At 38.2% G+C, this 14,584-nt stretch overlaps 1 pseudogene; it reads right to left on the bottom strand.

The window, feature by feature from the left end:
- Nucleotides 1–13,197: 13,197 nt before the first annotated feature.
- On the bottom strand, nt 13,198–14,144 carry LOC131415957 (olfactory receptor 6C6-like; annotated as a pseudogene).
- Between the last annotated feature and the right edge of the window lie 440 nt (nt 14,145–14,584).

Here is a 14,584-nt window from a genome sequence, read left to right as displayed (position 1 = left end):
AAAAACATGTGTCATGCGTTTCTTCTAATCATGTTTTTCTACCTCATTAGTTATCTCACACAGGAGATTCTCTTGAAGAATCTTGTAGCTCAGTTCCACTCTCACATTTTATTCTTGCTTATGAAAACATTTCACCCTGCTATGGTAACTTACTCTATTCAAGTCTGTAATCCACGTTTTAAATAATATCTCCTTATTGCTTATTAGTTTCCAGAAACCATGAGTTTGAATAAAATATGCCTTGTATAAGTGTAACTTGCTGTATGTAATGCATCAATTGTTTAAACGCATATTTTTTGTGTGTCTATATTGTTTAGACATTGTAAGGCATTCAGTCCTTACCTTTAAGAAGGTTGCATTGAGAGGGGCGGAGTCAAGATGGCGACGTAGGCAGACTCTGAACTCACCTCCTCCTGTGGACACAGCCAATTTACAACTACTCGTGGAAAAATTACCCCTGAGACAGAACTGAAAACTGGATGAGAGGAACTCCTGCAACAACGGACAATCCTAACTGGGGTAGAAGAGGCAGAGGCTCCCTTCTGGAGAGGAAAAACGCCGCCTTCACAAGCCGCCAGCTTCACGGTTGCGGGGAGCAGCTCACAGGTACGGACCCTCCCTGGAGGCGCCGGGTCCTGAGCCGGGGAGCCCACCGCTGTGGGCATTTTGTGGACCCAGCACAATCGACACCAGCGGCATAATATCTGACTTTGCCTGCTACTAAAACATTGGGGAGCACCCCCAGAAAACCCAGTTCACAAAGAAACTAAAACTGGCTCTTAAAGGGCCCGCACACAAACTCACCCGTTCCAGAAAGCATCCTAAAATCACCAGAAAGAAAAGTACATAGTGCTTTGGTGACAAGAGACTCACCTAATAGGCCCTGAGTGCATCTTGGTGAGGGGTGAGACCTCTTCAGGGACTGGGACATTGGCGGCGGCCATTGTTGTGGCCTGGTGTGAGCGTGCTGACACAGACGCCATTGGAGTTCTCCCTGAGGCCTGCTAGCCCAGGGTATGCTCCACCCCCTAGAGCACCGATTTAATCCAGCTCAGCCAGGGCAGGCAGCCCACCCTAGAGACTGGCCCCACCCAACAACAAGCCCTCAGGCAATGTGTGGGCCTGCATAGATTGGTGACTGGATTCTCTGCAGCCTGGCAACTGAGCCGACTTGAGCGGGGCAGGGTGTGCACAAGGAGAGGGTGGAGAGTGTGGGGCGGTGGCAGAGTGTGTGGGGCTCTCGCCATGGAGAGACTGGGTCCGCTTCGGGAGGTTGGGGCGCTCACACGGAGCAGGACTGTGTTGACTGTGTGTGTAGACCTGTGGGTGGCAGGGCTTGTCAGCTGCAGAAGACTTGTGCTTCTCAAAGACCCACATAGGAGGTTTGCCCCACCTTCCAAAGCCTGAAACAATTGGGTGCTCCTGTGCCTGAGGCCAGCCCCACCCAGCTGCAATCCTCAGAGAGCTGACAAGAGACATAAAAGGCTAGAGGCTTACAGCAATTGTAAGGCCCTGAGCCTAACAACCTGCCACGCTGGGGGCTACTCAGTTAAAAGAAATACTGCAACACAAATGTGGTATTAGAACTTACAGCCAGCTGTGCTGGGGCTCCCCACACCTGATAAAGAGACTGAAGGGCCCACAACAACTACAAGCAGCTGACCACTACAACAGCTGACCAGGAGCATAACTCGGCCTCCCTGGGCGCCTATAGGGAGAGCTAACAGGCCACAATAGAAGGACACACGTAGCCCACATAGGGGCCACCCCTGGAACATTGAGAACTGAGGGAAGCACACTGGAAGCCTCCTAAGGCATCACTTACATAAGGTCACCTATCCAAGAGCAGGAGACGTAGCTCACCTACCTAATACATAGACACTAGCACAAGGAAAGAGGCAAAATGAGGAGGCAAAAGAATACATTCCAAGTAAGGGAACAGGACAAAACCCCAGAAAAGGAACTAAGTGAAACAGAAATGAGCAACCTACCCGACAGAGAGTTCAAACTAAGAGTGTTAAGGATGCTCACTGATCTGGGGAGAAGAATAGATGAACTCAGTGAGAATGTCAACAAAGAAATGGAAGATATAAAAAAGAACCAATCAGAAATGAAGAATACGATACTGGAAATGAAAAATTCATTAGAGGGACTCAAAAGCAGAGTAGAGGATACAGAAGAACGGATCTGTGAGCTGGAAGAAAGACTAGAAGAAATTACCCAAGGTGAACAGGTAAAAGAGAAAAGAATTAAAAAGAGTGAGGACAGTCTAAGGGACCTCTGGGACAACATCAAGCGCACTAACATCCGTGTTATAGGTGTCCCAGAAGGAGAAGAGCAAGACAAAGGGGCAGAGAATCTATTTCAAGAAATAATAGATGAAAACTTCCCTAACCTAAGGAAGGAAACAGACATCCAGGTACAGGAAGCACAGAGAGCCCCAAACAAGATAAACCCAAAGAGGCCCACACCAAGACACATCATAATCAAAATGTCCAGAATTAAAGATAAAGAGAGAATCCTAAAAGGCGCAAGAGAATGTCAAGTTACATACAAAGGAAACCCCATAAGGCTATCAGCTGACTTCTCAGCAGAAACCTTACAGGCTAGAAGAGAATGGCACGATATATTTAAAGTGCTAAAAGGAAAAAACTTACAGCCAAGAATACGCTACCCAGCAAGGTTATCATTCAAAATGGAAGGAGAGATCAAAATTTTCCCAGATAAGCAAAAATTAAAGGAGTTTGTCACCAAGAAACCAGTGCTACAAGAAATGTTAAAGGGACTGATTTAAGGGGAAAAGAGAAGACCACAAATAGGAAAAATTATCTATTTCCATGATTAGAACGTAATGGATACAAATACACAAAAAAGAGGTTAGATATGATATTAAAAACATAAAAGGAGGGAGGAGGGGAGTTAAAGAGTACAGCTTTCAGACAGAGGTCAAACTAAAGTGACCATCAATTCTGTATAGAAGAAGTAAGGAACAGAGAAGGAATATTAAAATACTGAGAAAAAAAAAAAGTTAAAAAATGGCAGTAAGTACATACTTATCAATAGCTACTTTAAACGTCAATGGACTAAATGCTCCCATTAAAAGGCATAGGGTGGCTGACTGGATAAAAAAACAAGACCCATATATATGCTGCATACAAGAGACACACTTCAGAACTAAAGACACTCACAAACTGAAAGTGAAGGGATGGAAAAAGATACTCCATGCAAATGGCAATGAAAAGAAAGCTGGGGTAGCAGTACTCATATCAGACAAAATAGACTTTAAAACAAAAACTGTAAAAAGAGACAAAGAAGGGCATTACATAATGATCAAGGGAACAATCCAACAAGAGGATGTAACACTTGTAAATATCTACGCACCCAATGTAGGTGCACCTAAATATATAAAGCAATTATTAACAGACATAAAAACGGAAATAGACAGTAACACAATAATAGTAGGGGACTTTAACACTCCACTTACACCAACGGATAGATCATCCAAACAGAAGATCAATAAGGAAACATTGGCCTTAAACGACACACTAGAACAGATGGACCTAGTAGATATATACAGAGCATTCCATCCAAAAACCGAAGAATACACGTTCTTTTCAAATGCACATGGAACATTCTCCAGGATTCATCACATATTAGGCCACAAAACAAGTCTCCATAAATTTAAGAAGATTGAAATAATACCAAGCATCTTTTCTGACCACAACGGTATGAAACTAGAAATCAACTATAGGAAGAAAATCAGAAAGGCCAGAAATAGTGGAGATTAAACAAAATGCTACTGAACAACAACAGGGTTAACAAAGAAATCAAAGAAGAAATCAAAAAATACCTAGAGACAAATGAAAATGAAAATACGACATGCCAGAATTTATGGGATACAGCAAAAGTGGTTCTAAGAGGGAAGTTTATAGCGATACAGGCCTATCTCAATAAACAAGAAAAATCTCAAATAAACAATCTAACAATGCACCTAAAGGAACTGGAAAAAGAAGAACAAACAAAGCCCAAAATCAGTAGAAGAAGGGAAATAATAAAAATCAGAGCAGAAATTAATGAAATAGAGACCAAAAAAACAATAGAAAAAATTAATAAAACCAAGAGCTGGTTCTTTGAAAAGATCAACAAAATTGACAAACCTTTAGCTAGACTCACCAAGAAAAAAAAGAGAGAAGGCACAAATAAGTAAAATCAGAAATGAAAGAGGAGGGGTTACAACAGACACCTCAGAAATACAAAAGATTATAAGAGAATACTATGAAAAGCTATATGCCAACCAATTCGACAATCTGGAAGAAATGGATAAATTGTTAGAATCCTACAACCTTCCAAAACTGGATCGAGAAGAAGTAGAGAATTTGAATAAACCAATCACCAGTAAGGAGATCGAAACAGTAATGAAAAACCTCCCCAAAAATAAAAGTCCAGGACCAGACGGCTTCCCTGGTGAATTCTACCAAACGTTCAAAGAAGATTTAATACCTATCCTTCTCAAACTCTTCCAAAAAATTGAGGAGGGTGGGAAGCTCCCTAACTCATTCTACGAAGCTGACATTACCCTGATACCAAAACCAGACAAGGACAACACAAAAAAAAAGAAAATTACAGGCCAATATCACTGATGAACATCGATGCGAAAATCCTCAACAAAATACTAGCAAATCGCATACAACAATACATTAAAAAGATTATACACCATGATCAAGTGGGATTTATTCCAGGTATGCAGGGATGGTTTAACATTCGCAAATCAATCAACGTAATACACCACATTAATAAAATGAAGAACAAAAATCACATGATCATCTCAATAGATGCAGAGAAAGCATTTGACAAGATACAGCATCCATTTATGATAAAAACTCTGAATAAAATGGGTATAGAAGGAAAGTACCTCAACATAATAAAGACCATATATGAGAAACCCACAGTTAACATCATCCTCAATGGTGAAAAACTGAAAGCTATCCCTCTAAGAACAGGAACCAGACAAGGATGCCCACTGTCACCACTCCTATTTAACATAGTATTGGAAGTCCTAGCCAGAGCAATCAGGCAAGAGAAAGAAATAAAAGGGATCCAAATTGGAAAGGAAGAAGTGAAACTGTCACTATTTGCAGATGACATGATTTTATATATAGAAAACCCTAAAGAATCCACCAGAAAACTTTTAGAAGTAATAAACGAATATGGTAAAGTTGCAGGATACAAAATCAACATACAAAAATCAGTTGCATTTCTGTACACTAACAACGAAGTAGCAGAAAGAGAAATTAAGAATACCATTCCATTTACAATTGCAACAAAAAGAATAAAATATCTAGGAATAAACTTAACCAAAGAGGTGAAAGATCTGTACACCGAAAACTATAAAACATTTCTGAAAGAAATTGAAGAAGACACAAAGAAATGGAAAGATATTTCGTGCTCTTGGATTGGAAGAATTAACATAGTTAAGATGTCCATGCTTTCTAAAGCCATCTATAGATTCAATGCAATCCCTATCAAAGTTCCAACAACATTTTTCACAGAAACAGAACAAAGAATCCTAAAATTTATATGGAACAACAAAAGACCCCGAATAGCTAAAGGAATCCTGAGAAAAAAGAACAAAGCTGGAGGTAGCACACTCCCTGATTTCAAAGTATACTACAAAGCTATAGTAACCAAAACAGCATGGTACTGGCACAAAAACAGACACACAGATCAGTGGAATAGAATCGAAAGCCCAGAAATAAACCCACACATCTATGGACAGCTAATCTTTGACAAAGGAGCCAAGAACATACAATGGGGAAAAGAAAGCCTCTTCAACAAATGGTGTTGGGAAAACTGGATAGCCACATGCAAAAAAATGAAAGTAGACCCTTACCTTACACCATACACAAAAATTAACTCCAAATGGATTAGAGACTTGAATGTAAGACCTGAAACTGTGAAACTTCTAGAAGAAAACATAGGCAGTACGCTCTTCGACATCGGTCTTAGCAACATCTTTTCAAACACCACATCTGACCGGGCAAGAGAAACAATAGAAAAAATAAACAAATGGGACTACATCAAACTAAAAAGCTTCTGCACAGCAAAGGAAACCATCAACAAAACGAAAAGACAACCTAAAAATTGGGAGAAGATATTTGCAAACCATACGTCTGATAAGGGCTTAATCTCCAAAATATATAAAGAACTCATGCATCTCAACAACAAAAAAACTAACAACTCAATTAAAAAATGGGTGAAAGACCTGAACAGACATTTCTCCAAAGAAGATATACAGGTGGCCAACAGACACATGAAAAGATGTTCAAAATCACTAACTATCAGGGAAATGCAAATCAAAACTACAATGAGATATCACCTCATGCCCGTCAGAATGGTTATAATTAACAAGACAGGAAACAACGTGTGTTGGAGAGGATGTGGAGAGAAGTGAACTCTCATACACTACTGGTGGGAGTGCAAACTGGTGCAGCCACTATGGAAAACAGTATGGAGATTCCTCAAAAAATCAAGGATAGAACTGCCATATGATCCAGCTATTCCACTGTTGGGTATTTATCCAAAGAACTTGAAAACACCAATTTGCAAAGGTACATGCACCCCTGTGTTCATTGCAGCGTTATTCACAATAGCCAAGACTTGGAAGCAACCTAAGTGCCCATCAAGGGACGAATGGATAAAGAAGCTGTGGTATATATACACTATGGAATACTACTCAGCCATAAGAAACGATGAAATCCAGCCATTTGTGACAACATGGATGGACATTGAGGGTGTAATGCAAAGTGAAATAAGTCAGAGGGAGAAGGTCAAATACCGTATGATTTCCTTCATTAAGTAGTAGATAATAACAACAATAAACAAATACATAGGGACAGAGATTGTATTGGTGGTTACCAGAGGGGAAGGGGGGAGGGAGGAGGGTGAAAGGGATAATTCGGTACATGTGTGTGGTGATGGGTTGTAATTAGTATTTTGGTGGTGAACATGATGTAATCTATGCAGAAATAGAAGTACAATGATGTACACCTGAAATTTTTACAATGTTATAAACCAATGTTACTGCAATAAACAAAAAATTAAAAAAAAAAAAAGGTTGCATTGCCTAAAGGAGACAAACAACCCCAATATTGCTATGCAGTATACAATTAGTGTTGTAACAAAGGTCTACAAAAACATTATGGGGCATATTGGATGGCTTCTAAGTAATTTTGGAGATCAGAGAGGCCTTCCAATAGAAAGTAATAATTATGCTGAGAATAAAATCATACATGAGGAAAGGAGACTGAGATATAAATATATGCAAATATTACAACCGTAATACCACATGCATTTGTAAAGTTAGTATATGTAGTGATTAGAACAGGATTTGGGGCTATTCAGCCTATTTAGTAAAGGCTTCACCACATACACAATGTGGGACTTGCACCACTTACACAATGTGTAAACTTTTTATGCCTCGGTTTCTCCATATGTAAAGTAGGGGAAATGTAACCCAGTTACTTTTGTTACATGGCTATAAACATAACCAACACCTCATAGTTCAGTAAATATGTGCTATTAGAACTGCTTAGCACTCAGTAAAATATAACACTTATTTTGAACAATTCAAAAACATGTTGCAACTAATACTTGACATGCTTTTAAGAAGACAGTGGTAAAAATGTGAAGTGACCTGTGTTCCAGAATAGTGTTTTGGATTAAATTTGATATACCAGTAATTTTGAAAGGTTTGGTGTATAAGAATCTCCTAGGTAGTCTTATAAATGTAATTTCAAGTTACCATTCCTAGTGTGTCTGACTCAATATGTCTAGGATATTGTAAATATATCTTACGTTTAATATACACCCAGGTTATTTTGAGGTGCTATTTTTTACCTGACGGTGCCAACAAAGAGAATCACTGAAAGTATGTTTAAGGTATAAACTTTAATAGTCAGGTTTTTTATTTTTGAAAGATTACTTTCAAAAATGATATTGAATATGGACTGTCTTAGAGTCAAGGGACAAGTGAGAAGACCATTGCTTGAAACTATTGAGAACTTTTGAAGTTTAGTGTATAAATGGGACAGTGAGTCTAAAATACAGATAATAGAGTCAGAGATATTTAGGAAAAAGGAATGAGAGGTTTCATTAAACTTTAGATTGTAGAGATAACAGAGTGGGAGTAATATTACAGCTTCTTATTCACTCCCCATTACACACTCACCAAATATACGCTGAATGATTTTAAGGAAGCATTTTATAATTACCCCATAAAAGTTTTAGGTCACACAGAAATTACCAAAAAATGCATAGTTAAACCAAGAAACAGATATTTCAATGTTTATTGTTATGATTACTATTTGCTGCAGTCCTGACATGATAGATGTTAGAGTATGGCTTAGGTTCTAATTGTTTAAAATTTGTTTTAATGGTCTCTTAGGTCATCCACTTATCCCACAGGGAAATGACGTATTACCATGTTTTTCCCTCAATCTCCCACAACTCCTCTTCCTCACAGGCTTCTACTCCCCTCAGAAATCAAGGTTTCCTGGGGTTTTGTTTTAACATAATAAAACAAATACCTATATGGACGAAAAACCTTAGAAATATCAATCTGTTCGTATGTGTGTGTGTTTGTGTGTGTGTGTTCACTTGTAAGTAAATATCTTCCCAAAAAGCCAAAGCAAAGAAAAGGAATATTTTATTTAATCTGAGCTTTGGGAGTAGTGTCATAGGTTTTTTACCAGGAATTAATTATAACTCTTTTAGTTATTGCTCTTTAATATTTTGTTAAGTAATATAGTACTCAGAGCTGCCTGCCCCTCCATCCCCAGATATTGGAAGTTTCCCTCCACAAGACAGAACCCTGACTCTGTTTAGAATGTGACACACGATGCTGATTTTCTCATGTCTCCTGCCCTGGAACTTCTTCCACTTACTTTCCCAGTAGTTCTATCAAGGAGTCTTTCTTAATTTGTTTAGGAGAGTTATATTCTCATGTCATTGAGAAGTTTACTTCTTACTTTACATTTTCAACTGGACCTCTTAGGAGTACATTCCAAGTGGAAAAGTAGAAGTGCATGAGATATCAGATCAATTATTACATTGACCTGAACCATTTTACTCTATGTTTACAGCAATTCTAAGAATTAAATTTTGTTTTTGAATTAAGACATTTCTCTCATTTCCTCCAGAGAAAAAATTTGCCTCCAAAATTTGATTTTATTATATTGGGATGATCATGCATCTGGATGAAAAGAACACGGAGAGAGAGAAGGTGGGATATAGAGAGAGAAAGAGATAAAGAAAGAGAGAAAGATGGGGGCAGAGGGCAAGAAGAGAGAGATTAGATGTCAACTAGATGAGATTTAACTTTTTCAGATTGTCTGAAACAGCCTGATGCTTATACAAATCTCTCCTCCATTTTCTGAAGGGCCAGATTATACATGTTTATAGTATAAAATTATGACATCATTTGATTTTTATTGTGAAAATACACTTTCATGTGTATGCATTCATTTTATCTCTGAGGAAAGTCAACGCAACGGTCTAAGGTAACTTTTCACAGATGATGCTATTGTTAGCGTTATAAGACTTCCATTGCCAAGACCACAAACTTATCTTCGTCTTTATCACCATCTTTATCTTCTTCATCGTTGTCATTATCACATTTCTAAAACATTCAAGTCTATGGATAAAACTGACTCAAATTTCTTGCTGACACGTAAAATCACTATTCCTGTTTACTCATTCTGATGTAATGTATTTTTCAAAAAGGAAAGAGGTGACCGGCCTGGTGACACAGTGGTTAAGTGCATACACTCCACTTCAAAGCCCCCGGTTCACAGGTTTAGATCCCGGGCACGCACCAACGCACCACTTGTGAAGCACGCTGTGGCGGTGTCCCATATAAAGTAGAGGAAGATGGGCAAGGATGTTAGCCCAGGGCCGATCTTCCTCAGCAAAAAGAGGAGGATTGGCATTGGATGTTAGCTCAGGGCTGACGCTCACAAACAAAAAAATAAAAAAGGAAAGAAAATGCTCGTCTTGTTTATGACAGTACTATATTAAGTCTTAATTTATGTTCAATTCCTTTACTCTACCACTCAGTTTTTATACTGCATTGATAGAAAATTAGTGTAAGTATTACTATAGACATTGTAAAGGAAGACTCTTTGAGAGTTTGTGGAGTCAGGATAAGACAAACATTTGCCTAGAGTGCCAAGTCCACTTGGTGCTAACAACGCCCTAGTGGACTGGCAGGGATCTTTAAGGTTTTAGCAGTTGAAACTTAAATTCCTCATGGTTAACTGATTTGAGAAGCTTTAACTCTATAAGAGGTAAGAAGTAGGCAGAAGAATGTTTATTAAGGAAAATGTCCTTCACCCACTAAACTCTTAGGAGCCTCTGTCATGTGCTTTAAGATCCAAACATAATCCTTCTATTAAGATATTTGTATTGTACTGATCTCACTCTCAGCAATCAATGATACTCTAAACATTTAATTTCAAGAAGCATATCTGATACGTCGTCTTCTATAATTATTTCAAGTTCTTAGAGTTTTGTATGTATTTGTTGAGGTAATGAATAAATAAATGAATTAAGAAACAGAGTTCTCTTTCCAGGGTTTGGAAATAGTTGAGTGTAAAAAATCTATCCTAGAAGACCTTGTAGCAGAGGTCTTGTTCTCCCTGGGTTATAATTCTTGGGCTTAATGTATAGACCTCATGGGAAAGTGCAAGCCTCATGGGAAAAGCAAATTACTTTAGTAGTAATATAATTTATTTCCCTATGTGTATCATTGTTTTTTCTCATTCTTCCCTCCATCAGAAACCCATCTACTGTGCCCCACAGAACATAATTTTCAACCAGGGTGACAAAGGTGTCTGAAGTAATATGAATGTATTATGTGGATTTAAGCACTCATAATGTCAGACTCTTCAGACTGTCCTATTTAATGGGTGTAAATTGAACAAGAAGGTGCAAAATGAATGTTATCTCTCCTCACTTGTCCCCATACTGACATCACTCTTTGGGCAGAGCTAGTGATAGAAGCAATGATTTGCAATATCTGAGACCATGTCTTTGGTTATTTTCAAAGTATCTGCATTGAATTGCCTGTTGCCGACTCAGCATCACATATGACCCTCTTAGTTGTTCTCTAAGTGCAGTGGAGAAGGCGGATGCCATTTCCCAGAGTCTTCTTCCCTGTATGATTCTCATTTACAGTTTGTCAATGAGAGGACCTTGTGCAAAATTTGGAAGTTGGGAAGAGAAGCAGAGGCTATTGTTCTCCACAGGTGTTTGTAGTCAGACTGGAGAGCAGAGGTGAGATCCATAGTGGATTCTCAGCAAGTGAGAACCACTCACTTTACTGCTAAGTGCATTGGTGGATCCTTTCTCCGAAATTACGGAGCGTCACTGCCATTTCCCACAAGCCTTCTTGAATGTTTCTCTACAGGACTTCAGGACTTCAATCTGAGATCTTTGGTATTATTTTCCTCAATGTTCTATCCAGTGTTCAAACATTGTTATCCTGCTTTTCAAAAGCCAGGTAAGTCTTGGAGCTTGTTATATTTTGGAAAAATAGTAGAAGGAGTTAATTTGGAACTGAGATGGGCTCCAAAAAGAACAACAAAATGGTCAATGGTCTTCCTCCACGTCTCCCTCTTTTTGTCCTCTGGGGACAACTCCCGGTACTCCACCCACCTTGGAGAATAGGAAGTGAAGAGTAGAGTCACCAAGACACAGAGGAACAACCCCTTCCAATCAATTTCCCTTTGGCAGACAGCTTATTTCAAAGGACATTATGGGACAATCGAGGCTTTCAGCAATTGGCATTACAGAACATGATATGTACCGCCTTTTCACACAGGGCAAAGTAAATGATTCAGCCTTGGAGAGACGTTCCTCGGTGAATAAGGATACCAAAGTGTGGAAATAGGGCAGAGAAAGCAAGCTTGACAAAAGGACACCAGTGATTTTTGCTAAATCACATCAGCAAAAAGGAATGAACTAAGGATGCATGCAATAGCAGGAGTGAACCTCAAACTACTATGTTGAGGAAGTGAAGCCAGACATAAAGTTTACGCTTTGTGGTTTCTTTCATAAAAAGTACCAGAAAAGACAAAACTTGTGTCTAGTGACTGAAAGAACATCAGTAGGTACCTGGATCCAGTATGGGCAGAGGAACGGGATGACTGGGAAGAGGTAAAGGGAACTATTTTAGTGTAATGTAAATGTGCTCTGTCTTTATTGTTACAAGGGTGGCAATTTTTGTCCAAATCCACTGGTTTAAAATGATTATATGCATTTTTATATAAAGCATATTTAATAAATTTGATTAAATGACATATCCAGAATGAATCAGAACATTTTTAATTTACAAGTGGTTTAAATTATACCAAAAGATCGTCAGACCCAGCTATAAATAGGTTATACCTTAAATTTCTTCCATGGGCTACTGTCATTTGTGGGCCTAAGACTATGAGGTAATATAAGCAATTTTGACCAAAGCCTGCAGTTCAATTATTTCTACACAAAACAATAACTGATAATGTTTACAAATACCATATTGCTAATGATTATAACTCTCCAGGTGAAACCTACTTAGCAGAATCTCAGTTCCTTTGCACACTTTATACCTCTGGTTACAGCCCCTTTGAAACTTTTATTTCCTTGTGCATCCTTTAAGGTTCAGCATAAATGATGATGTCTCTTGGAAGGCTACATTGATCTTTAAAATTAATCAGATTTCTATCTCTTTTTCATTACAACAGCAATTACATGATACGATAATTATCAGGTTTGGAATGTGTCTCTTACAGTTTTAGCAAACCAAAATACTTAGGAGCAGAAACAATGCTTAGCAATAAGCATATATGTTGAGAAAATTAACTAAGTATATACAACAAAGTTCATTTTTAGAAAGCATTCAGTCAGCAAATGAAAGTATCTTTTATGAGAAGACGTATTTCTAGCCAAAGATGAAATTTAAGCTTCTGAATGGAAGAAGGTAATTTACTACCAAAAAGTAAAAAGATTGACTCAGAAATGAGAACAGAGAGAAGTGCCGAAATCAGGAAGACTTGTAAACCTAATATGATATAAATCATTGAGAGGAGAAAGGGCATAGACATGAACTAATGAATTGAAAATTGTATTCAATTTTTCCATTCATGTCTCAACAATGTATTATTTATATCCAAATTTTGTCTCATTGTTTTGTAAATACAATAATCTTTGAAGCACATCCTTGAGAGCGTCTTTCACTTGCTGATTCCTTAGGGTGTAAATGAAGGGGTTTAGTAAAGGAACAACAGAGGTGTTGAGCACAGCTGCACCTTTGAAGTCACCCTTTCCTTTGCTGATGATTTCATATACGTAAAGATACAGCTCCCATAGGTAATATGTGTGAGGAACAGGTGGAAAAGGTCTTTGCTTGTTGTTGAACAGAAGAGAAGTTTAGAATGGTTTTGATGATGTAAGTGTAGAAGAGGCTCACTAACAACAAAGTGACCACAAGTGTCACCACAGCTAAGACAAAAGCCATCAATTCTATGAAATGTGTATCTGTGCAAGAGATCTGCAGGATAAGAGAAACATCACAGAGGACGTGATGAATAGTTTTGGAAGCACAGAAATCCAGCTTGAGCCCCAAGACCAAAGGAGGAAATATGATTAGGAGCCCAGTTACCCAGGAACTGAGTACAAGCTGATAACACACTTTGCTGTTCATAATGATTGGGTGTTGCGAGAGTTTGCAGATGGCAACATAGCAGTCGTAGGACATGGCTGCCAGAAGGGAAAACTCTGTAAATACTAACAAAAGAAAAAAGAAAACAGAATAACTGACTTGCACAGCCATTGTAGGAAATTGTTTTGTCTCCAGTCAGAATGCGTATCAAGAATCGTGGAATGCAGACGGTTGTGAATGAAATCTCTAAGAAGGAAAAATTTCATAGGAAGAAATACATTGCAGTCTTGAGATGGGGATCCAGCGTGGTGAGGAGGATGATGATTAAATTCTCCATGAGACTCAAGATGCAGTCAAAAAATAAAAACAGAAAAATCACAACTTGCAAGAGAATGTCATCTGTGAGTCCAAGCGGAATGAACTCTATTTCCACTGATTTGTTCATTTCTTTTTTTTCTATCAAAGCTAGAGAAAACAAAAATTAAATTAAGAAACCTCACGACTTCATTCTCATAGAATGTTCCATATTCAGAAACCTATCTATGTGTACAGGATAACCTAAATATCTGAAGCATTTTAATTGTATTCACATAAAGAGTATAGTCAAAATGACTTAAAGGGATTGCTTACATATATCATTTTGGGAACTAAACTATAAAATGTTATTAAACAAAGTCTCCTATAAGAGACCACTTTGTCATGACCCAAAATACAAAGTCAAGAAAAGCAAATCCAAAGAAATTTGATACTGGTGTTTGAATATGGAGGAAAATTGCTTACTGCCATCCATTCTTAAGAAAGCTTCAGATCTCCTACAAGAATTCAGAGTTGAAAGACAGCCCAAAGACGTTGCTCTCGTGCAAGAAATACAACATCACAACAATT

Source organism: Diceros bicornis, chromosome 17 (genome assembly GCF_020826845.1).
Source record: "Diceros bicornis minor isolate mBicDic1 chromosome 17, mDicBic1.mat.cur, whole genome shotgun sequence".
Lineage (NCBI taxonomy): Eukaryota > Metazoa > Chordata > Mammalia > Perissodactyla > Rhinocerotidae > Diceros > Diceros bicornis.
This window is presented reverse-complemented; position numbering and strand designations above follow the sequence as displayed.